This window comes from Dioscorea cayenensis, chromosome 9, assembly GCF_009730915.1.
Source record: "Dioscorea cayenensis subsp. rotundata cultivar TDr96_F1 chromosome 9, TDr96_F1_v2_PseudoChromosome.rev07_lg8_w22 25.fasta, whole genome shotgun sequence".
Lineage (NCBI taxonomy): Eukaryota > Viridiplantae > Streptophyta > Magnoliopsida > Dioscoreales > Dioscoreaceae > Dioscorea > Dioscorea cayenensis.
Window position 1 is genome coordinate 16,601,960 of NC_052479.1, and position 25,838 is coordinate 16,627,797.

The 25,838-nt window shown below is 41.8% G+C and overlaps 2 non-coding genes across 2 annotated transcripts; both read left to right on the forward strand.

Moving 5' to 3' along the window:
* Positions 1 to 5,052: 5,052 nt before the first annotated feature.
* Positions 5,053 to 5,159, forward strand: LOC120269769. Its single transcript, XR_005539405.1, has one exon. It is a non-coding gene; the product is annotated as a small nucleolar RNA R71 (small nucleolar RNA).
* A 14,626-nt stretch (positions 5,160 to 19,785) lies between these two features.
* LOC120269639 lies at positions 19,786 to 19,892 on the forward strand. Its single transcript, XR_005539284.1, has one exon. It is a non-coding gene; the product is annotated as a small nucleolar RNA R71 (small nucleolar RNA).
* Positions 19,893 to 25,838: the final 5,946 nt, after the last annotated feature.

A 25,838-nucleotide genomic window follows, 5' to 3' on the forward strand; every position in this document is an offset into this window, starting at 1 on the left:
AAACTCCCCCCCACAATTAAGTTGTACATTGTCCCCAATGTACACATGAAAGCTCATTCATAATGTAAATAATTTAAATTTAGATGAGGGAGAAGCAATCAAAACAATACTCCCCTGACTCCTAGTGGTGCATTTAATGGAGCTAAGTCCTTGTTAATCTTGTTCCAATGGGTTGTGAAGCTCACACGGCCAAGTGCCGAAACACCTTGGCCGTGCCCATGACAAAGTCTCAATTCCCATGATGGCAAGACCATCTGCACACATACACGAGGGGGTTCAGTGAAGCTTAATAAAAAAAACAACTCGAGTATATAAAAGATAAGCCAATGAATACAACTCGAGATACAAAATGAAAATAACCTCAGAAGGAAAGTCCTTTCTAAGTATACAAGTCCAAAATAAAATGCGGAATTAAAAGAACGATGAAAATAAAATCAAGTGTCGATGTCGTCCTCTTACACTGCTACTGCTGCTACTGGTGATGAAGTACATGGTGGGTCAACCGGTGCCGGAATAGGGGATAGAGGTGCCGGAGATGTCGGGGGAGTTCTCGACCGCAGGACAAATGATGAGCCGACGTCTCGCTCTAAAATCTGCTATAATATGTTGAAACGTGCCATGAACTCTATATACTGTGCGGCCTGTGCAGCCCTAATATCGGCAATCTCTGCTCGAGCCTCTTCTACCTCTATCCGTATTAACCCCACAGTACTCTCGAGCCTCTCAAAGTGATCCTGGGCTCGAGATGGTGAAAACATGCACACGGAAGATGGGTCCTCCGTCACCGGAGGTGTCTCGGTCACCATTGTTGCTGACTAAGGCTCGGGGGCAGGCTAAGAAGCCTCAGCATCATCACCCTCCTCCTCGGCTATCTCTGGGGCCGCTAGAACAAGAGCATAAACCCCGTCTGAACCCTATGGACCATGCCCATCAATCTCATCGTCTCTATGCTCAGGGGCGTAGGTAGACTCGTCTTCTCGGCCCCGCGAATCACGCCTAAGAGACCCATACCCAGAGCTAATCTCGTAATATATGGACCTGAGAAGATCGCTCCCAATCTGGTATACTGGCCCAGATGTCGAATATACTCAGCGACGATGTGCCCTAGATAGATCGGTATGCGCTGCATCATCGAATACAAATACAGAAGCTCCAGCCTGCTCAGAATGGCAGTGCTATCACCACGGCCATTCACCGACCTACTCATGATGGCATGTAGATATCGATACGTAGGTCGGGAAAGACATGTGGCCTTGGACATCCCCAGCTCATACTGGGCCTGACCACATAATGCTCTATAAGCTCTCTACAGGGTCAAGGCTCCAGGATAATCTGTTAGTAATTGAGAATACTCCTCAATGTTTGTAAATGCCTCCTCGTACAAGCTGAGCTGAACTGAAAACTGAGTGATACTCAGACTATAGTGATGTGCAAGTGCTCTGAATTGAACTACGTCGAGGTCGTTGAATCTCTCATAGGATCTGTCGAACTCGAATGACGACAGAACCTCCAGTGTAAGCTCCCGGATGGCTGGCTCTCTAATCGACAATAACTGCCTCCAACCACCCACTGAAACGAGATCCTCGACCTCATCAGCAAAATCATCCCCCTACTGCAAATCTCTCAATATACTGGTTTCCAAGAACCGAGTCTGTCTGAACTGAAGTCTCGACAAACGCTCAAAATGAGCCTGATGCTCGGGGATAGTGAATCTCATGCTCTCGGACTCAGGAGACGACTCCCGCGGTCGCTTATCAGCTTGCTTCTTTGACCTGGGTGCCATAATCTGCAAAATTATAAAGAAAATCAATCACCCAATTTAATGAAGCATAACTGCAGAAATTGACACGGTCGTGCGGAATTTCCGCACGCCAGTGTGGATCCACGGGCCGTGAACAAATGCACGGCCATGCCTCAAACTCCAAAAATGCACCATTACAATGTTTCTCCTTCATTCTAAATATAAATAACCATTCTAATTGAAAAAAGGAAGCATTATTGACTAGTTTCATCGATGAAAATCATGAATTTGCGAAGAAAATCAAAGATAGGGCTTACCGTCGAGTTGAGATGAGAAAGCTTTGAAAACGGCCAGAAAACCAAGCAAAATCCTTCCAAATTGGTGATACGAGATCAGGAAACAATATAGGAGTGCTCTAAGAAAAATGGAGGATATGAGGGTGAAGAGAAACGATAATCCTTTTAAAAGGACTCGCGCCTCTTGGCGTTCTGTACATTTACACGGGCGTGCAGAAATTACCCACGCCCGTGCGTCTCCACAGGAAAGCGTCACAGGGGCAGATGCACACCCCTGTGCGCTCTCGGGAAAGCACTCACTGCCTCTGAATGCAAATAAATGGGTGTGTGCGAAATACCCACGCCCATGTGCCCGACTCACAGGGGCAGCCGCACGCCCCTGTGGCATGTCTGGACATCCAAGAAAATTTGCTAAGTGTTCCACACACCCGTGCGGAAATTCCACACGGGCGTGGACATTCATAGGCCCAACTCACAGGGGCAAGCGTACGCCCCTGTGTCTTCTCAGAATGGAGAGAGCTCCTCTGCAGAGGTTCACACGGGTTTGCAGAAATTACCCACGCCCGTGCGATTTTCACAAGGTCGTCCACAGGGTCGAGTCCACGCCGCTGTGTGCTTTTGTGATAATCTGCGAATCTCTGGAGGAATTCACATGCCCATGCGGAAATTACCCACGGGCATGCGAGAATCGCATGGTGATTCACAGGGCGAGTCCATGCCCCTGTGCTTTCTCTGGATGAGCTCCTAATGTAAATTCACGGGTGTGTGGAAATTCCACACTCTTGTGCGTTTTCTTTGGATGCCTTAGAAAATTCTGCAGCCTCTACAGAAAATTTCTGAACATGTTTACACACTCAGAGCCTGCCCTAATATGGAAATTTTACCAGTGAAAAATATGAGAAATAGTTCAATCGACCCACTTCGCCAAATCTACGTGAAAACACACGATGACAATTCAAAACCCACAATAAAATCGGAACACAAGTATATATAAAAATGAAGACACCAACACTCAACACTTTATTCATGCACACACTAAACTACGAAAACACTAAACACTTGGGTTGGCTCCCGAAAAGCGCTTGTTTAAGGTCACTTAACTTGACGTACCTTGTCTTACCTCACGAGGGTTCATAGATGAAAGTTGCCATCTTACCCATGGCTTGGAAGTACGACAAGCAAAATCTCTAGAGGGTAGAGGGTGAATTATCAGGCTTGGGACCGCCTAACAATGGTTCATCCAACTTCTTCGGTTCACGCACATCTCCAACAGCCTTGGAGCGTTTGGCGTCTCCTAGCCTTCTTCATCTTTCGGAGCACCTTCTTCAAGATCCCCGGGTAGATGGTACTTCTTCTATCGAACCAAGCATCATTACTTCTTTATTATCCTCCTCTTAGTCGAACAGACCCTCATATGGGTCTAGATTGACCATTTCCTACATGTATTCATCAACAATCTCATCAGTAACGTCTAGAAAATACAAAGTATCATCGAAATCTAGAGAATGCCACATGGCTTCAGCAAGGTGGTATGTGACCTTGTTATCTCTGACCCTAAATGTTAGCTCTCCGTCATCCATGTCAATCAAGGCTTTTGAAGTCCGCAAAAACAGCCTCCCATGTATCAAGGGTACATCCGCATCCTTATCGACGTCTAGCACTACAAAGTCTACCGAAAAAATATACTTGTCTACCTTGACAAGCACATCTTTGATGATGCCCCTCGGATGTCTCACCGTTCGATCCGCCAATTGCAAAGTTATCCGAGTAGGCCTAGGCTCACTCAAGCCTAGCTTTTGAAAGAAGGTGTATGGCATGACGTTGATACTGGCCCCTGAGTCCACCAATGCCATTTCTTCACTTAGATTACTAATATTACATGGAAAGATGAAGCTTCCTGGGTCTTTCTTCTTGTTCAGCATGTTCTTTTACAAAACCGCCAAGAAAGATGCATCTAAAATTACTGAAGCACTCTCCTCTAATTTCCTCTTGTTGGTCAACAAGTCTTTCAAGAATTTTGTATACTTAGGCATTTGAGCCAATGCCTCCACAAAAGGAATATTGATGTGGATTTTTGTTTGAACAAACTCAGGAACTTCTTGTACTATTTATCCCCTTGGTCATTCTTTAATCTAGAGGGATAAGGGATTCTTGGTTTGAAAGGTGGGGGGTGCCATCTCCTTCTCTTTGCTTGCTCCCTCCTTTACCTCTATAACATCCGGTGTGTGTTTTTTTGGCTTCTCACTCGGAAGCTTACCCTCAACCTCATGACCACTTGTCAAAGTGATCGCCTTCACATTCTCTCTAGGGTTGGTCTCGGTGTTACTCGGTAAGCTTCCTTGTGGCCTTTCTGATAAAAACTTCGCAATCTGTCCTACTTTATTTTCAAGATTATGCAAAGAGGCGGTGTGGTTGCAAAGTGTAGCCTTAACTGATTGGAGCCTTGTATCAAATGATTGCACAAACCTAGTTAATGCCTTCTCCAAATTATTCATTTGGGTCTCCAAACCTGAAACTCGGTTCTCCATGTTTGGGGCTTGCTGTTGTTGTTGGAAACCCAGTGGCCCTATGCCCTTTTGTGAACCCTGGTTACTCCATCAGAAATTGGGATGACTCTTCCAACCCGGATTGTAGGTGTCGCTGTATGGGTTTACTTGATTCCTCATGCCATCACCCATAAAATCGACATTCTCAATCATAGTGACCATGTCCTCCACCACAACCAGTGCAAGTAGTCGTGGCCATCACTCTATTCGAAGTTAGTAGATCTAACTTCTTACTCAATGATTCCACTTAGCCGCCAATGAGGTTGCTACATCTATCTCATGAAAGCCAGCCATCTTTTTCTTCTCCCTAGCATTCCATTGGTAGCTGTTTAACCCCATTTCTTCAATTAGTTGAAGGGCCACACAGGGGGTCTTGCTACCTAAGGTGCCTCCTACTGCCACATCCAAGAGCTGCCTTGTACTCAGATTTAAACCATTGTAAAAGGTCTGAACAATCATCCACGCCGGGAATCCATGTTGTGGGCACTTTCTCAGGAGCTCCTTGAACCTTTCCCACGTCTCAAATAGAGACTCCTATTCCAATTGTACAAATTATGAGATCTCATTCCTAAGCTCTGCCGATTTTCTAAGAGGGAAATAACGGGCAAGAAAAGCTTCTACCATCTCCTCCCATGTAGTGATTGATGCTCTAGGTAATGAGTGTAGCAACTGCTTTCTCCCTTTCAAGGAAAATGGGAACGCTCTCATCTTGATGGCATCATCTGTCACCCTGTTTATCTTCAGCATATCACACACCTCGATAAAGTTCTCTCTATGACTGTTTGGATCCTCATTAGCCAAACCATTAAACTGTGTGGATTGCTACAACATGTGGATGAATGTTGCTTCAGCTCGAAGTTCTGAGCTGTAACTGGGGGTCTCATAATGCTCGATTGTATCCCCAATACTTAAGCTCTGGCATAATCGGATAATGTCCGTTGCTGCTCATTCTATTCTGCCATGTTTTCAGATTCTTCTATTTCCAAATCAGCTAGATTAGACTGTTCTTGCACAGGTTCTTTCCGTTCTCTTCTAAGGGTATGTTCGAGCTAGGGATCTCCTTCAATCAATATCGAAGGGTTCCCTCAGGTCATAACCTGGAGCTGCTCCAAAAGAAAGAAAATAAAATAAGCACGATGATTGAAAAGAAGATATGAAATAGAATGAATGAATAGCTAAGAAAACAAAGTCCAAAGTATTTCTAAATGCCTACTCCTCGGCAACGGCAACAAAAACTTGACACGTCCGTATATGCATGTAAACCGCAAGTGCACGGGTGTCGAAGTAATAATCCCAGATGAGTGGGTATTGTATCTATAGAGAGTAGGGAAAAAAGACGCTTAACTTGTTTCTTAACTAATATGAAAGATGAATAGTGATAAGTGTGACAAAATATGAAATAACAAAAAAGAAAAGCAACAAGATAGAGAACAAAGGTAAAGGAGAAGGTAAGGCAATCGATAAAGATGAGGTAACCGGACATTGATTCGCTTAGGACAATCGTTTCAAGTGCAAGAACCCTCTATTATACTTCCTAATTAATGTAACAATGAGTCATGGAAATCCTTAATTACATGATCCCAAATCTAAGGTCAACCATGCCTAACTCTATACATGGGATACCTAGCCACAATTAAGCCCTAGGTGCTAAAATCACTTCAACGCTTCACTCCATTGCACTTGCAACTACGCCCCAGCGGAAGGTCATCTCTTAGCTCATTCACTCTACTATGGCCGCAAAGAACTCATGGAATGTGGAGGTAGGATAGATCACACCAGAGGGGAAAGGGAACACTCCGCTACCTCTCGGCTCACCCTCTCTAATCTAGCTTTGTCTAACTCTCATGGTGTGTCACTCACTCACAAGAGTTACCAACAAGAACTCTCAACCCTAGTGTCACTCTAGGGGAGTATTCATACAATCAAGTATCCAAGATTGGAACTCACAATAAACATCAATTAATTGAAAGCATAATAAAGAGATTCAATGAAACGAATACATCCTAGGGTTCACAAATACCCAAGTACCCACTAGGGTTAAGCTCTCCATATAGCTAGATACAATCAATGAAATCGAACGTAACAACAAAGCATCCATAGGAAACCCACTCGTTAGTTGTGGCAATGGTCTTATGGAGAGTCCTCTACTCATCGCAAGGGTCCCTTTGTCCGGCCTAGGATACACCTTGCCGGATCGGTCCCGACGAAGGCTCTACCACTAACCTTCTTCCAAACGGCACATGATGATGGAGCTGTAGAACCTCTCCATAGCCCTAGCGAATACCTCTCAAAACCCTAGCCACTGCCCTGTCTCAAGTTGGGGAAAAGATGGAAAAAAGAATGCTGAAATCGGCTTTTAAAAGGCTTGAATCGGGAATCCACACGCCCATGTGGGTGCCCCTATGGATTTTTTACACGGGTGTGTTGAATTTCCACACGCCCATGTGGATTCTCTGTTTTCCTGTTTCCTCGACCGACTGTAAACAGTGCTGCTGTAGTATTTTTGCGATAGTGTTTTCTACAATACCCTGCTACAGTACTATCCTGAAATACTCCCGAATCCATACTTTCATCGAGGTAATGCAAATAGGCACACATTTACGTCTTGGATCGCCTTGCTTCTTTAATAACGGACATGTTGGTGGAGATCTTGTTCTATATGCACAAGTCAGAGTGCTTGAATGTGACTGCCCTTGTGCCCCTCTAAATAGTTGTGCTAACTCGAATACGAGGAGTTGGCACACATTCCTACATCTGGAACCCGACCTATATCTTTGCGTTTGAACCTTAGCAAGATTTCCTCTAAATTAGTGCATTACGACCCACATTGGCTTTTTTCTCTCATAATCGAGCCCTCACAAACCCTACCTTCATAAAAAGTAACATAAATACACCCATATTAGCATTAAAAACCCGAGAAAAGTAATGCTCAACACAAGGAAAGAACACTTTTGTATTCTTACCGCACAAACACTTATCGGGGAACACTCGACTAAAAACTTCTCTAAACCCTAGCAATGGAAAGGTGGGAGAGCATGAGATAGTGTTCTCTGAGTGTTTGAACACGTGAAAATGGGAAGAGCTCGAAAGATGTATAAAGTAAAATGCAGCCCTTATAATGTATGCACATCCACACTAGCGTGTAACACTTACCCAAGCCCGTGTACCATCACAGGCGATCCCACAGGAGCAGACGCATGCCCCTGTACACTCTCGGGAAAACACTCAAGGTATTCTGAACACAACCACATGGGCATGTGGAAAATACCCACACCTGTTCGCCCAATCCACAGGGGCAGACGCACGCCCCTGTGTATTCTCTGGATGGATGAGAGTTCTTCTGTAGAGATCCACACGGGCATGAGGAAAATACCCACACCCATGGGTTTGTCATAGGTTCACCCACAGGGACGAGTCCACGCCCCTGTGTCCTCTGTGGAAAAATTGCTAAGTCTCTGCAGAAAGACATGCCCATGCAGAAATTACCCACGGGCGTGTGAAACTCACAATGTCGTTCACAAGGGCAAGTCCACACTCCTGTCCTTTCTCTGGATGAGCTCGCATTGTAGACCCACGAGCGTGTGGAAAATACCCACGCCCGTGTGTTTTCTCTGGATGCCTTAGAAAAGTCTACAGGCTCTGGAGAAAATTCATGAACATGTATACACACTCAGAGCCTGCCTTACTATACAAAATACACCAGCTAAAACATGAAAAAACTCACTCAAACGACCAAATCTTTGCCATATACATTAACTCACACAATTGCACCAAAAGTCCATGAGAAAATCACAATAATGCTTTAAAATATATAGACACCAACACTCGACACCTTATTCATGCAAACACTAAACTAACAACTAAAAAAACAATAAAACACTAGAAAACAATAATTTCTTTGGTTACCTCCCAAGAAGCGCTTATTTAATGTCACTAAGCTTGACGTACCTCGTCTTACCTCACGGGGGCCTATGAAGGAAGAATACCTGATTGTCGTCATTACCAACCTCCCCTCCATAGTATGTTTTTAGCCTGTGTCCATTCATCTTGAATGAACCCTTCTCCAGATGAGTACTCTCAACAGCTCCATGAGGTGAAACTTTAGTTACTGTATAAGGGCCAAACCATCTAGACTTGAGCTTCTCCAGAAATAACTGTAGACGAGAATTGAATAGTAACACCTGATCGCCCACTTTGAACTCTTTCAGATTCTTAATATGCTTGTCATGCCACTTCCGAATTATTTCCTTATGGATCCTTGGATTCTCATATGCTTTCATTCTCCATTAATCTAGCTCGTTGAGGTGTGACATTCTCTGTTCTCCAGATTTGCTCAAGTAAAAATTCATTGTCTTGATTGCCCAATATGCTTTATGCTCCAATTCCATATGCAAATGAAAAGATTTTCCATACACCAAATTATAGGGGTGGTTCCTATTTGAGTTTTGTACGCTGTTCTATGATCCCAAATTGTGTCATCTAACCGTTCTGACCAATCCCGTTTTCCTTGTTCTACAGACTTGGTTAAGATCCTCTTCAGCTTCCTGTTTATGACTTCCACTTATCCACTCGTCTGCGGGTGGTAAGGGGTAGCAAGATGATGATGCACTCCATAGCGCTTCAGCACTTTTGCAAGCTGTGCATTGCAAAAATGGGTCCCTCGATCGCTAATGATAATTCGTGGAGTCCCAAATGGAGTAAAAAACCTCTTTAGAAATTTCACCACAGTTCTTGCATCATTAGTTGGAAGAGCTTGAGTTTTCACCCATTTAGAAACATAGTCAACTGTCACTAGAATATATTGATTACCATTAGACTTTGGAAATGGTCCCATAAAGTCAATTCTGCACACATCAAATACCTCACAAAACTGCATTGGATTCTGAGGCATCTCATCTCGTCATGATAGGTTTCCAGCCCTCTGACAACTGTCACATCGAAGAAGAAACTGATGGACATCCTGGGAAAATGTCAGCCAATAGAACCTGGTAGCGAGAACTTTCTCAGCAATTCTGCTAGACGCATAATGCCCCCCAACAGGACCTGAATGACAGTGTGCAATAATGCTCGACACATCTTCGAACCACATGGTTGGCACAAATACGGAACAGGTAGGGATCATCCCAAAAAGAGTTCTTCAAGTCACTGAAAAAAACTTTTTCTTCTTTCGAAAACTGAGACCCTACTTCAGTACTTTTCCTGACAAATAATTTGCAAAGTACGCAAACCAAGGGGTATCCTCTGACCCTGACTCCTGTACTGCATACAAATGTTCTTCATGGAATAAATCATTGATTTCCTTGCTTGCAAGTTGACACGTCCAAATATGCGTGTGAACCGCAAGTGCACGGGTGTCATAGTAATAATTACCCCGGTGAGTGGGTAGTCGAATCCATAGGGAATAGAAGTATTAGTATTAACCAATTCTTAGTTATCTAGTCGAAATCAATGGATGTGATGAAATAAACTAATTGCAAAAGAATTAATAAGTAAGCAAACGGGCAAGAAAAACAAATAAAGGAGATCTCAATCAATAAAGATGAGGTACCCGGACAATGCTCCCCCTAGGATCTAACATGAAGCTCAAGATTCACTAAATGCTTCTAAACCGAGTCTAATGAGTCGAGGTAATCCAAGAACAACCGGTTCTTGCCTCCAAGCCACCGGTACTAGTCCCCTACGAGGTCCCGGCAGAGATATCGCTCGATCTCAACACCTCACACCCATATGACCGCAATATGCTCTAAGGACACCTAAGAGTGAAACCGATTCCTAAGGATAGATCCAACCCTAATTCCCGGTGAAGGATCCCTAACCCCGTACAAGGTCCCGGCGGAGAAATCTCTCAATCTCACGCCTCACACCAAATATGGTTGCATAGAGTTTAGGGAATACGGAGATAGGGAAACACTCAATCGGAAGGGAAAGGGGACACTCCACTATCTCATGACTCACCCTCTCAACCCTCTTTAACCTTGAAGTTCTAACTCTAATAGAGACCACTCTCTCATCAAAGTAACAAATCAAGCTAATCCAATCAACTACAAGGATTAATTAAACAAGCAAGCAATGGGAATACAAGATTAAAACTCAAATCAACTCGGATTTAATAGAAACATAAAAGCAAATCATTACAAAAAAACATAGATCCTAGGGGTTCACATGCCCAAATACCTACTAGGGTTTAGCCCTCCATGGAGAAAATTACAAAAACAATGATGAATACAATGAAAAGCAATGAAAACCATGAAGTAAAATCCCCTTAAATTTGTGATGATGGCCTTGATGGGTAGCCCAATGTCTTGAAGAATCCTTCTCCGAAGCTAGGTCGCCGAAGGCTCCATCTATGCTATGACGGAGAGAAGATCGATCAAAGTTGGTGATGGATGCCCCCTAATATCGCCAAAGACCTACTCCAAAACCCTAGCCGCCTTGCCTTCAAAGTGCTCGCGAAAACCCTCGTAAAAAGTCCCGCAAAAATAGGGCAAACGGCCTATTTAAAGCCCAAAACCGCGCCTGTGACGTGCCCCCACGCGCCCGTGCGGATTTTTCACGCACCCGCGTGGGCTATAGAAATTTCCACGCTACAGTACTGCTACAGTACTTTTCACAAAACGCGGTCCAAACACTCTTCTCTTGAGGCCACATGTCCGGGCACACGTCCATGTGGTGGGCTATAAATCTTTCTTCATCGACGTATCTTTGAGAGGTCCTGTAATCTTCACAATGAGAAGGAACATGAAGATGTGGCTGCCTTTGTACCCTTCCAAATAGTGAATTGACTTGAATCTTCTTAGAAGTTGGCACACATCTCCACGTTTATGAACTCCTCTCGTGTCTTGGTCCTTGAATTGAACAAGAACTCCCAACATTGTGTCTTTATAGCCTATCCTTGCTTCGTTTTTACTCTTCAAGGCATTCATAACCTATATGCATAAAAGAACACCAAATACACAATATGAGACATAAACCATGGTAAAAAATGATGCTCAATGCATGTAAAACATATATAAAAGTATGTCTACTCAAGCACTTATCACAAGTTCTTGCCCCTCACAACCTTCTAACCTTGAAAGATAATCCGCAACCACATTTTTTGTTCCCCTCTTATTTTTTATTTCCATATCTTGTAACAATAAGATCCATCGAATCAATCTCAGATTTCTGTTAGCCTTGTTCATGAGGTACACAGAGTGCTGTGTGATCCATAAATACTGTGACCATTGATAAAATAAGGTATGGCCTGAACTTGTCAAAACCAAACACCACTACTAACAACTCCTTTTCGATGGTTGTATAATTTTCTTGAGCACTTGTGAGAGTCTTGCTAGCATAATAAATCAGTAAGAACTACTTATCTTTTCTTTATCCCAAAACTGCTCCCACCGCATAATCACTTGCGTCACATATGAGCTCAAAGGGTTTGTTCCAATCAGGTATTGCCAAAATTGGTGCTTGGACTAATCTTTCCTTCAACAATTTGAATGCACTCAGACAGTCATCACCAAAATCAGAAAGAGCATCTTTTTCTAGGAGTTTGGTTAACAGTTGTGTGATCTTCAAAAAGTCCTTGATAAACCTTCTGTAAAAACCTGCATGCCCCAAGAAACTGCGAATCCCTTTTACATTTGTAGGTGGGGGAAGCTTTTCGATGACCTCAATCTTTGCCTTGTCCACCTCCATCCCTGCTTGGGAAATCTTATGTCCAAGGACAATGCCCTCTTCGACCATAAAGTGACACTTCTCCTAATTGAGGACTAGGTTCATTTCTTCACATCTCACTAGTACTCTCTCCAAATTCTTTAAGCATATATCAAAAGAATCCCCAAATACCAAAAAATCATCCATGAACACCTCCATAATGTATTCCAAAAGATCATCAAAAATAGCCATCATGTAGCGCTGGAATGTTGCTGGTGCATTACACAATCCAAAAGGCATTCTTCTGCAAGCAAAAGTACCATAAGGGCAAGTAAATATGGTTTTCTCCTCATCTTCTGGAGCTATGGGGATTTGAAAGTATCCCGACATGCCATCAAGAAAACAATAAAATTGATGCCCTCCCAATCGTTCCGACATTTGATCGATAAATGGCAATGGAAAATGATCTTTTCGAGTGACCTCGTTTAGTCTTCTATAATCAATGCAAACTCGCCATCCTGTCACTGTCCTGTTTGGAATTAATTCATTCCTCTTATTTCTCACAACTGTCATCCCTTCTTTTTTTGGAACCACTTGTGTTGGACTCACCCATTTACTATCAGATATGGGATAAATGATCCCCTGCATCTAGGAGCTTTACCACCTCCGCCTTGACGACTTCCTTCATGTTTTGGATTTAATCTTCACCGAGGTTAGATCACGATTTGTAATCATCTTCCATTAGGATTTTTATGAGTACGAATGATTGATTTATGCCCTTAATGTCGAAAAATCATCCATGCAATAGGCAATTTATGCCTTTTTCGAGTATGCTAACAAGCTTGCCCTTTTGATTTATAGAAAATTTTGAAGCCACAATCACCGGGAGTTTAGATTCTTCCATCAAGAATCATATTCCAAATGTCTTTGGCGAGGGGTTTTTAAGCTCAAGTTACGGTGGTTCATCAATTGATGGGTGCAACTCTGCTCTCCTTCAATCTATCAATCTCCTCAAAAATTGCTCACCTCATGTTCATAATAATTCTCCTCTTCTTCCACTTGTGCATATGTTTTTGTATGGTCTTTAACGGCTATCAATACTTCCATTCCACAAATCTCCCTTCCCTGACATTTGATACACCCACGGAGAAAAGTTCTTGCCTTTGTTCATAATAGGATGAGTCAAAGCGAGCGAGGACTCTCTCCAAACTTTCTTCTAAGCAATCACTCATCGATGCCAGTGTAGATCTCTCAAACTGATCTAACACATTATCTAATTCACAGTTCCGCTCTTGAATTCTGACAATGTAATCTTCAACTGATTCTTCCATAGGATGTTGAATAGTATATGACTCTTGTAAGAAATGACACGGTGTATCCTGTCATCGCAAACATCCGGACATTACATTACTGCATTTTTCAACCATTCCGTGATAGTATAGAATAACACGGGCATGTTAATCATTTTTCTGTATTCAAAGAAAAAAAGAATAAATCAGAACGATGATAGAAGAAGAAGATGTGAAATAGAATGAATGAATGAATGAATAGCTAAGAAAACAAAGTGCAAAGTATCTCTAAACACCTATTTCGAGGCAATGGCACCAAAAACTTGACAACGCCCCTTGCGTATGTCCCGCTAGTGCATGGGTTTGTTGAAGTAATAAATCCCAGATGAGTGGGTATCGTATCTACAGAGAGTAGGGAATAAAAATACTTGAATTGTTTCTTAACTAAGCAAAAAGTGAATAATAGTTGTGTAACAAGATGTAATGTAAACAAAAGTAAAAGAGACAAGAGAGAAGGCACATGTAAAAGGGAGGTAAGGCAATCGATATAAATGGGGTACCCAGATATTGTTCCGCCTAGGACAATCGTTTCAAGTGCAAAAACCCACTAACATGCTTTCTAACTAATGCATTAATGGGTCATGGAGATCCTTCAATACATAATCCCAAATCTAAGGTCAACCATGCCTAACTCTATACATGTCCTGGAAGAGAAATTGAACAATCTCTCAACCTCACACTCGTATACAATCACAATGAGTTCTAGGGATTCCAAGTGATAAATCCTCTTCCTAGATGTAGATCTAACCCTTTGGTCCAGGTGAAAGGTCCCTAGTCACAATTAAGCCCTAGGTGCTAAAATCACCTCAACACTTCACTCCGTTGTCTCTGTATTTAAGCCCCAGTGGAAGGTCATCGCACCGGATGGGAAAGGGGATGCTCTACTACCTCTCGACTCACCCTCTCAACCCTCTCCAATCTAGCTTTGTCTAACTCTCATGGTGTGTCACTCACTCACAAGGGTTACCAAGGTGAACTCTCAACCATAGTGTCACTGTAAGGGAGCATTCAATCATTCAAGCATTCAAGATTGGAACTCAAATAAAACATCAATTAATGAAAGTATAATAACAAGGTTCAATGAAGCAAATATATCCTAGGGTTCACAAATCGAAGTACCCACTAGGGGGTTTAGCTCTCCATGTAACTAGTTACAATCAATGAAATCAAATGTAAAAACAAGTAATCCATAGAAAACCCCCTCGGTAGTTGTGATGATGGTCTTATGGAGAAGCCTTTACTCGTCCAAGGGTCCCTTTGTCTGGCTTCGGATACACCTCACCGGATCTGTTCTGACGAAAGCTCTCCCACTAACCTTCTTCCGAAATGGAGCACGATGTCAGAGCCATAGAACCTCCCCTAATCCCTAGCTAATACCTCTCCAAAACCAAGCCGCCACCCTCTCTGAAGTTGGGGAAAAAGATGGAGAAAAGAATGTTGAAATCGGGGCTGAAATCGGCCTTAAATAAGGCTTGAATCGGGCATCCACACGCCCCTTTGGATTCTCCACACGGCCCGTGTGGAATTTCCACATGGGCGTGGATAATTTCCACACGGCTGTGTCGATTCTCTGGAATTCTTTTTTTCAGCTGGCTGTGAACAGTACCTATTCCAGTAGATTGCTATAGTGTTTGTTGTAGTGCCATGCTAAGGTACAGGCCCGAAAACACTCCCGAATCCATGTTTTCATCGAGGTAATGTAAACGGGCACACATTTACATCATAGGTCGCTCTGCTTCTTAAACAATGGCTTCATCGGTGAAGATCTTGCTATTAATGTACAAGCCGGGATACTCGAATGTGACTGGCTTTTTGCCCCTCCAAATCATTGTGCTAACTTGAATATGCAAAAGTTAGCACACATTCTCGCATCTTGAGCCTGACTTATGTCTTCGCGTTTGATCTTTCTCAAGATTTCCTCCAAATGGTTCATTCACGATCTACATTGGCTTCTTTCTCTAACATTCGGCTTCACAACCCTATATGCATGAAAGTAACATAAATGCACACATATTAGCGCTAAAACCCGATAAACGTAATGCTCATCATAAGGAAAGAACACTTCGCATTCTTATCACACAAGCACTTATCAATATTCTGGACGATATTAGATTTGTGGGTGCTCAGAAAATTTTGTTAAGCATGATCATGTTCTCTTGTGTTATTTATGTTCTAGTTGTCTAAATGAGCACAACCTGCGTGCTCCTTGCACAGTCATGTCCGCTATTATGAGATGCTTTTCATACTCCTTACACACTCATGTTCCACTTGTTTCTTCTTTCCACGCATTACTAACTCCACCGATTTTGCGTTGCAGATTATGCCAAAAGCTGGCAGTTCCTCGAGGCCTGCAAAGCACAAACATCAGTTCCTTCTAGCATCCCAAATTCATCAAGAAAGACTCGTCTACATGTCACCCAATGAATTTGGGACGTGCCGTACTGTCGATTGGAAGACACTGCAATTGTGAACCTGTACACCGATGTCGAGCTATTACTCGACATTGGCTCCTAGCGGCAAGCCTTGACTATAACTAAACCTGCCTATCGTGAGCCCACTCTGGAATTTCTTTTCACCTTCAAGAGCATTCCATGCAATAATCGTTGGGACAAGCCTCGAGCCATCTCGTTCATGCTTGGAGGACAAGCTTACCAGTAGAGTTACATAGAGTTTGTATTGACGCTCAACCTATACACTCATGATTACACTCTCACCGAGGAGTACCTTAGTTTGACTTTTTTTTATCCACTCGGGGAGCCCCCCGCACATCTGTTAGCGGCGTTTGAGTGACTGCAGTCATCCTTTCATCTGAGTATCACCTCCACAACAGCATTGCGATCGCATGCTCTCCGTTTTGTTCATGCCATACTATGCGGTACCCTTACCAGCTAGAATCACTGCACTAGTAACATTTCCTTGTCTGAATTTGAGTACTTGTTGAGCAAGCAAGCCTGAGTCACTCTCTATATGGGGTCTGTTGTTGTATCTGCTCTACAATGTCAGGCCGCTGATACTCAGAGATATACCATGTTTGCGGGCCCTTTCGTCACTCATATTATACAAAGCATGGGTCTCTTGGGGTGTGTGCATCGCTTAACTCCAGTAGGAGGTTAGTCTTCCTTCACACTTCACAGCTTGTAGAAGATGGCCATAGCCACCCTACAGTAGCCTATGGTTCCTGATGTTCCTCAAGAGGATGATTTGTTACTCCAGGTTAAGGATCGTAGCATTGTTTGCCTAGGGACGAGCCTCTAGCGTCTTGCTGATCACTTAGCAGTTGGGTCCTCTACTTCTAGTAGTGGTGCCATCTTGTCGAGAGGATGATTCTTTTTTTAGGGGGCCATAGCACATGTCTCTTTTTTTATTGGACTTGTGTTGGTTGTTTTCGTTGTGTTTGTCCTTTATCCTTTGTGTCAGTGATAAGTGCTTGTGTATTAGTAATACTAAGTATTTTTTTCTTGCGATGAGCATTACTTTTATCGGGTTTTAGCGCTAATACATGTGTATTTGTGTTCTTTTACGCATGTAGGTTTGTGAAGCTATGTTTTGAGAAAAGAAGCCAAAAGTAGATCATGAACACACTATTTGGTGGAATCTTAGAAGTAACAAACATGAAGACACATGTGGGCTCTAAGATACGTGAATGTGTGCCAACCTCCATGTATTCAAGCCATTACAATGAGTTGGAGGGGCACGAAGGCAGTCACATTTGTGTATCCCAATTTTTCCAATGAAAGCAACATCTTCACCGATGAACCCATTTATTGAAGAAATGATGCAATCTACGGCATAAACAAGTGCCCGTTTATGTTGCCCGTTTAAGAAACGACGCAATCTATAGCTGGCCGAAAATCAAAATTCCAGAGAATCCACACGGGTATGTGGAAATTCCACATGCTCATGTGGAAATTCCACAGGGGCATGTGGAACATCCACAGGCGCGTGCGGATGCCCGATTCCAGCCTATTTAAAGCCGTTTATCAGCCCGATTTCAGCATCCTTTTCCCATCTTTTCTTCAGCTTTTGAGAAATCGGTGCTAAGGTTTAGAGGGGTTTTGACAAGGATTTTGGAGTGGTTCTCTGACTTTGACACAATTATTCTCTTGGAAGATAGTTATTGGGGGAGCTTTTGTCAGCACCAGTTCGGTGAGGTGTGCCCTAGGCTTGACAAGGGGGACCTTTGGAGAGGATGAGGCCACTCCACAAGACCATCGACATGAATACCGAGGGGTTTTCCTATGGATTACTTTTGTTTTAGTTTCAATTTTATTATTAATTGTATCTTGCTTCATAGAGAGCTAAACCCCCTAGTAGGTACTTGGATTTTGTAAACCCTAGGATGTTATTGTTTTATTGACCTTTTATTATGCTTTCCTTAATTGATGTCTTTAATTGAGTTCCAATCTTCAATGCTTGTGGAATGATTACTCCCTTAGAGTGACACTATGGTTGAGAGTCCATCATGGTAGCCTTTGTGGATGAGTGACACACCATGAGGGTTAGACAATGCTAGATTGAAGAGGGTTGAGAGGGTGAGTTGAGCCGTAGCGGTGCGTCCCCTTTCCCCTCCAGTGTGATTTATCCTACCTCCATTTCCTGCATGTATTCATCAACAATCTCATCAGTAGTGTCTAGGAAGTATAAAGTATCATCGAAAATCAAGAGAATGCCGCATGGCTTCGATAAAGCGGTATGTGAGCTTGTCATTTCAACCCTCAAAGTTAGCTCTCCGCCGTCCATGTCAATCAATGCCTTGGAAGTCCCTCAAGAACGGTCTCCCAAGTATCAAAGGTACATCCGCATTCTCATCGACATCTAGCACTACAAAGTCAACCAAAAAAATGTACTTGTCAACCTTTACAAGCATGTCCTCAATGATGCCTCTCGGATGTCGCACTGTTCGGTCCGCTAGTTGCAAAGTCATCCGGGTAGGCCTAGGCTTGCCCAGCCTAGCTTTTGAAAGAAGGTGTATGGCATAACGTTGATATTGGCCCCTGAGTCCGCCAATGCCATTTCCTCACCTAGATTGCCAATATTACACGGAATGATGAAGCTTCCCGGGTCTTTCTTCTTATTCGGCATGTTCTTTTGCAATACCGCTGAGCATGAAGCATCTAAAATCACTGAAGCACTTTCCTCCAACTTCCTCTTGTTAGTCAACAAGTCTTTCAAGAACTTCGCATACTTAGGCATTTGGGCCAATGCTTCAACAAAAGGAAAATTAATGTGGAGTTGCTTGAACAAACTCGGGGAACTTCTTGTCTTTGTTCATCCACTTGGTCATTTTTTTCAATCTAGAGGGATAAAGGGATTCTTGGCTTGAAAGGTGGGGTGCCACCTCTTTCTCTTTGCTTGTTCCCTCTTCTACCTCTATAACCTCGGGTGCGTGTTCTTTTTGGCTTCTCACTCGGAAGCCTACCTTTCAACCTCACGACCACTCCTCAAAGTGATCGCCTTCACGTGCTCTCTAGGGGTTGGTCTCCGTGTTGCTCGGCAAGCTTACATGTGGCCTTTCAGAGAGAGACTTCGCAATTTGTCCCACCTAATTTTCAAGGTTATGCAAAGAGGCGGTGTGGTTGCGAAGTGTAGCCTCGACTGATTTAAACCTTGTATTTGCAGATTGCACAAATCTAGTCAAGTGCTTCTCTAAGTCATTCATTCGGGTTTCCAAAACTGAGACTCTGTTGTCCACCTGAGAGGCTTGTTGTTGTTGTTGGAAACCCTGTGGCCCCATGGCGTTTTGTGGACCCTGATTACTCCATGAGAAATTGCGATGATTCTTCCAACCCGGATTGTAGGTATTGCTATATGGGTTTCCCTGAGGTCTCATGCCATTACCTACAAAATCAACGTTCTCCACCGAAGAAACATCACCAATAGAGATCGAGCAATCGGAGGGAGCATGTCCTCCACCACACACGGTGTAATTAGTCATGGCCGCCACTCTATTTGAAGTTAGAAGATCTAACTTCTTACTCAAATTTTCCACTTGAGCCGCCAATGAAGTTACCGCATCTATTTCATGGATACCGGCCATTTTTTTCTTCTCCCTAGCATTCCATTGGTAGCTGTTTAACCCCATTTCTTCAATTAACTGATGGGCCTCATCGGGGGTATTGCTACCTAAGGTACCTCCTACTGCCGCATCCAAGAGTTGCCTTGTACTCGGGTTCAAACCATTATAAAAGGTCTGAACAATCATCCACTCCGGAAATCCGTGTTGCGGGCACTTTCTTAGGAGCTCCTTGAACCTTTCCCATATCTCGAATAGAGACTCCAACTCTAACTGAACAAAGGATGAGATCTCATTCCTAAGCTTTGCAGACTTTCCGGGAGGGAAATAACGGGCAATAAAAGCTTCTACCATCTCCTCCCATGTAGTAATCGATGCTCTAGGTAATTGGTGTAGCCACTGCTTCGCTCTCCCCTTTAGGGAAAATGGTAAGGCTCTCAACTTGATGGCATCATCCGTCACTCCATTTATCTTCATCATATCACACACCTCGAGAAAACTCTCTATATATTTGTTTGGATCCTCATCGGCCAAACCGTTGAAGCTGTCTGGATTCTTTGCAACATGTGGATGAAAAGCGGCTTTGAGCTCAAAGTTACGAGCTGTAATCGGGGGGACGCACAATGCTCGATTGTGTCCCCAACACTGAAGGTGCAGCATAATCGAGATAATGTCAGCTGTTGCTCGATTACATTACGCCATGTTTTTCGGATCCTTCCACTTCAAATCAGCTAAAATTAGACTTTGTTCTTGCACGGCTCTTTCCTTTTCTTCTAAGTGTATGTTCAAGATCAGGATCTCCTTCAATCAATATTGAGGGATTCCCTCGGGTCATAACCTGAAGCTGCACCCAAAAAGAAAGAAAAAAAGAAATCAGAATGATGATAGAATAAGAAGATATGAAATAGAATGTATGGTGAAATAGCTAAGAAAAACAAAGTGCAAAAGTATCTCTAAACGCCTACTCCCATAGCGGCGCAAAAAAATTTGACAAGGTCCCCTTGCGTATATCCCATAAGTGCAGGGTTTGTCGAGTAATAATCCCGGATGAGCGGGTATTGAATCCACGGGGAGTAGGGAATAAAAAGCACTTAATTCGCTTCTTAGCTATGTGAAAGATCAGTAGTGATAAGTGTGACAACGATTCAATCCTCAAAAGTAAAAACAACAAGTAAGAAAGCACGAGTAAATGAGTAGGTAAGGCAATCAATAAAGATGGGGTACTCAGATAATGCTCCACCTTGGACAATCGTTTCAAGTGTAAGAACCCTCTATTATGCTTCCTAATCAATGCAATGGTGAGTCGTGGAAATCCTTAAATACATAGTCCCAAATCTAAGGTCAACTATGCCTAACTCTATACATGTCCCGGAGGAGAGATTAGATAACCTCTCAACCTACTTTTCGAACCTTGTGGATGAGTGACACTCCATGAGGGTTAGACAAAGCTAGATTGGAGAGGGTTGAGAGGGTGAGTCAAGAGGAAGCGGAATGTGCCCTTTCCCTTCCGGTGTGATTTACCCAACCTCTATGTTTTAAGAGTTTTTTGCGGTCACAATAGAGTTAAGTGCTAAGAGAGGTACTCCGATGGGGCTTTAGTTGCATAGAAATAGAGTGAAGCATTGAAGTAATCCTTACTGTTGGGGCTTAATTGTAACTAGAGTATTTCACCTGTACCGAAGGATTAGACTATATTAGGGAATAGGGTTATTTACTCGGAGTCCCTAGAGCTTTAAGCAACCTTGCACAGTGTGAGGCTTTGAGAGTACTCTTTTTTTCACGGGCATAGTGTAGAGTTAGTCACGGTTGACCTTAGGTTTGGGGACGGTGTATTTTTAGGATTTCCAAGACTCATTAAACATCAACTAAGAGACATAATGATTGGTCCTGCACTTGAAACAATAGTCCCAGGGTGAGCAATGTCCGAGTGCCCCCAATTTCTATCGATTGCCTCTCATATCATGTTATTGTGTCTCCTTCTTATTCTTTTTATTTCTATTTGCATTGATATCGTTCACACAACTTTTGAATTATCTTCATCATAGTTAAATAGCAATTCTTGTGTTTCTGATCACTATTCTATGTGGATATGATTACCCACTCACCAGAATACTTTATTACTTCGACAACCCGTACACTTGTGGTACACACACGCAAGGGTGTGTCAATCATCAAACATTCTCAAGGAGGATTCATCTTATTTCATAAAAAGGTGAAGATTGAGAGAGAAATCAAAGGAGTGGGTCAAGCTTGAGGAGAATCAAGTTTTTCTCATCAACATTTCTTTAGGATTTTTGAGGAATTTTTTCATGGATCCCTTGTTTTCTTATATTTGTGCTGAATTTTATATGAAACTCTCATCTATGAGTGATTAGACATCTTCTTGGTGCTTTGTCTTGGTGAATCTTGTTTGTAATATGGTTTCTTAACTTGTTTTTTGTATTATTCTAATTTGTATTGATATTTAGCTATGGTAATGCTTGAAACATGAATTTAGTTAGCAAGAATGCAAATTTGTGGCCATAGGTCTAGTTAGCTAGGACCTTAGCTTATGATTGATAGCACACCTAGTTAGCAAGAGCCCAAGTGTGTGAATGATCTCCCATAATTGAAAGAGTTTGAATTCATTTCTTATAGTTAGGATAATAAGAACTTAGCTAGCTAGGGTGCCTTATTACTGAGGATCATGAAATGGAAATGCAATCAAGGGGGAAACGTGTTAAATGCCTACCCAATTATGTTAAGGAACTAATCACCTAGAGATAAGAGCTAGTTTATCTAAGGAACCACCTTGGTCCAATGATCATGTTGAATTACATTCAAGAATCCATGAAAATAGAAATCTGTATTCTAAAGAACCAAGGGAAATTTTGTGCAAATACCATTAGCATCTTCTTGATCTTTAATAGATATTACTTGTGTATCTAGGAAGCATCTTCCTAGTCTTAGTTTTCTTGTTAAAAATCTAAGCTTCATTTTGCTCAACTAGATAATAGGAGGAAAGTTAATATATAGTACTCAATTCCTTTGTGGGTTCGACCTTGCTTTCATGCACATTTTTACTACTCGACATGGCATGTGCACTTGTGTCTATTTTGCTCACTTGCTCACCTCATCACATATTATAAGCTTCATTTACCAAGATCATTTTAGTTGTGATTTCATGTTTAAAGATCTAGATTAAATTTGTGGGGGCTTTTTATAAAAGGATTTTTTTGATGAGGTGCTTGGAGGTAATTTTGACTTAAAAAAGAAAAAAGAGGTTTGAGTGATGGGGTAGAGTGTTGAGGTGTAGCTAAGCATGCATGCTCACCATCTCCACAAACTCAGTACCCACTTTTCTAACATGCAAGCACCTCCATTCAACACCTTTATCACTACTTAAACTCTCATATCCTTTTACTCACGACCTTACCAACATCTTCCCACCATGTCCACTCAAAAAAGCTCTTCATTCATCCCACCATTTTAATTTTAGCCCAATAGTCATCTCTTCAAGAACAAATTGAGTACCCAACAGTTGTTGTGTGACTTGCAACTATGTTGACTTTAGAGCATTACAAGTAAGTAGTTACTAGTGTCATTTTTTAGATTATTGCAGAGGATGTGGGTAGCTTAATAAGGAGAAGTATTTGGGGTTTAATTGAAGATGGATGATGGTTTGCTTCCCCACAAGTGCATGAGTCGTGTCAAGTAATAAAATATACTCTGAAGAGTAAGATGTCAAACCCACATGGACTAGGGATTATTAATACTAACTATGATTTTATTATCAAGCCTAACACACAAACTGAATGAAGAGAATTTAAAAGAACTAATTGCTAATGTCACTAATAATGAAGAATAATGCTTAAAAGTATATCAACCATAAGAAAGAGGTATTCAAGCAATGAATCTACCTAGGGTTTTAATAAAAGTGTAGATAAGGATGTTAAGTAACCAGTTGAAAGGTAATGAATTGAGAGTTCCTAAAGTGTATTAAATTCCACTCTTGAGGTGATCAATACCTCACCCCTTGATACATTAGCATTTTGGGGAATTTAAATCTCAAGAGAGCTATGGGAACAAGACATTTGAAAGATAAGTCCTCCTTACTACCTGACAGATGTTGTATGTGTGTGTTTAGGTATGTATATACCCCAAGCTCATGTATCATCAAATAATACCTTATGGGTGAACACGAGGGTAGTATTCCTTTGGGAATGGTGAGAGGTTCCTATTACATCCTTTTCACTTAATAGCCTGAACATCTACGGTGTTTCTTAATTCTACCTCTACAAATTAATTTAAATAATAAAATTGAGAATCGTTAAGTTCAATTGGAAAGAGTTTGAGAAATCATATGAAGATTTCCTTAATGATCACTTGTGAAATAGCATTAACGGGTGATGATTCAATCTAATATTGGACCAAGAAAATTCAAAGGACTACTGGTCTCAATCTCTTGGAAACCATATTTAAACACTGAGAACTTCAGATGGTATCTCTTCCACCCTAACCTCTTATGTCTGCTTTAAGCTCAAGGACTCCACTAGAAGGGCTAATCAATGCTTTATCTAGAAATCTAATCAAACCCTAATCTAGAAATCTAGCAATACCTAATCTCTTAGCACATGGACAGATCTAATATAGCAAGAGACTTCTAATGTGTGGGCATATCTTCCATGCCACATCAGTAGAATATCATTAAGAAAACTTGTAATGAATCACCAAAGACTAGAAAGAATATTGAATTTCCAATAAAGAATCAAAAGTAACAATCAAGGTGAATTTACATAAAATTTCCCCTAATTGGGGTCCTCTAATGGATACAGAAGTATTGCTCAATTCATAACAATTATCCATAGAAAATAAATCAAAAGAATTTGTAGACTAACTCCATCCAATATGGTCTACGATGGTTGACATTGTGCAGATCACAAGATCATCAAGGGAATGCCGAATCTTTTCTCTTGAACTCCACTATTGATGGACATTGAACCTTCCTTATAAAGCTCACCGGAATCAACTTAAATCTTAATGAAAGTCATCTCTGGAAATCTAGCCGCCTCTCCCAAATTCATCAAAAGAACCTCCAATAGATTTGAAACCCTAGGGTATTTATAGTATTGAGTCTAGCATGGCCTCGCCACACCCATTGTGGAGGCCATGGTGAGTAAATTTATTGCTTGGGCCATAAGTCATGATGCCCTGGTTCAGCAAGTTAATTTGTTTTTCTTCTAAATGCCTCCATATTTTCATCTTTGGCCCTAAGATAGAATAAAAGCTTGTGGTGAACAAGAGAATGAGATTATATACTAGTTTGGCACTAAACATGTAAAATTGCATGATAAATACAGTATTAATGGTATATAAAATATGCACTTTCAAGCACTTATCAGTACCCTATCTGTAGGCATACTAATAACTACCTTTGCTAAGGTAGATCTATATGCAAGGAGGCATTTGTTCAATTCTCATACAAATCAGAATGGAAATTTCAAGGGTCTTGCTATGTAGATAACCATTGCAACAAAAAAGCACTCAATAGAATCACAAAATCAAAAGAACAGAATAATGATTAACATCCAATCTCTTGATACAAGTTAACCCAAGGGTTCATCATGGCCCAATATCTAACAAAATAGTTTCTCATGAAAGGCTAACACAAATCTAACAAAAAGAAATACAAGGTAATAAAATTAGTCACTAAAAACTTTCTTAGCCTCTGATGGAATCTTCGCAAGTGCACGGATCGTTACTAGTAATAAAGTGGTACCCCACTATGGGGTAGGGGTTATCGAATTTTTAGGGATTTGGACATCTAGTACTAGTTGATCCTCTAATGTCTAGTTAACTAAAAGGATGATGAAGGTATTAACTACTATGAAAATAAAAACAAAAGATGGAAGAACTAAGTAGACTAGGGTTGAGTGTTGATAACAAGAGAACAATGCCTCAGGGATGATTCCTAAGTGCCTAAGATCTTGACTTTTTGTCTAATGCCTAGCGGTACATTCCAAGATCCTTGTGGGTTCTCAAGAGCAATGTTACATCTCGACTATTAAATCGCCAAGTTCTAAAAAGTATAACAATGGGCTTCATACCGCCAAGTTTTGCAACTACACTAGGTAATCACAACTACAATAATCCACACACGGCAAGTTTTTACACAAGCATTTACACAAATCAAGCATGCCAAGTTATGCAAACACATGAATAAACACAATAATAGAACTCCATAGGCATTAGAACTCAAGTAGTTAAAGTATA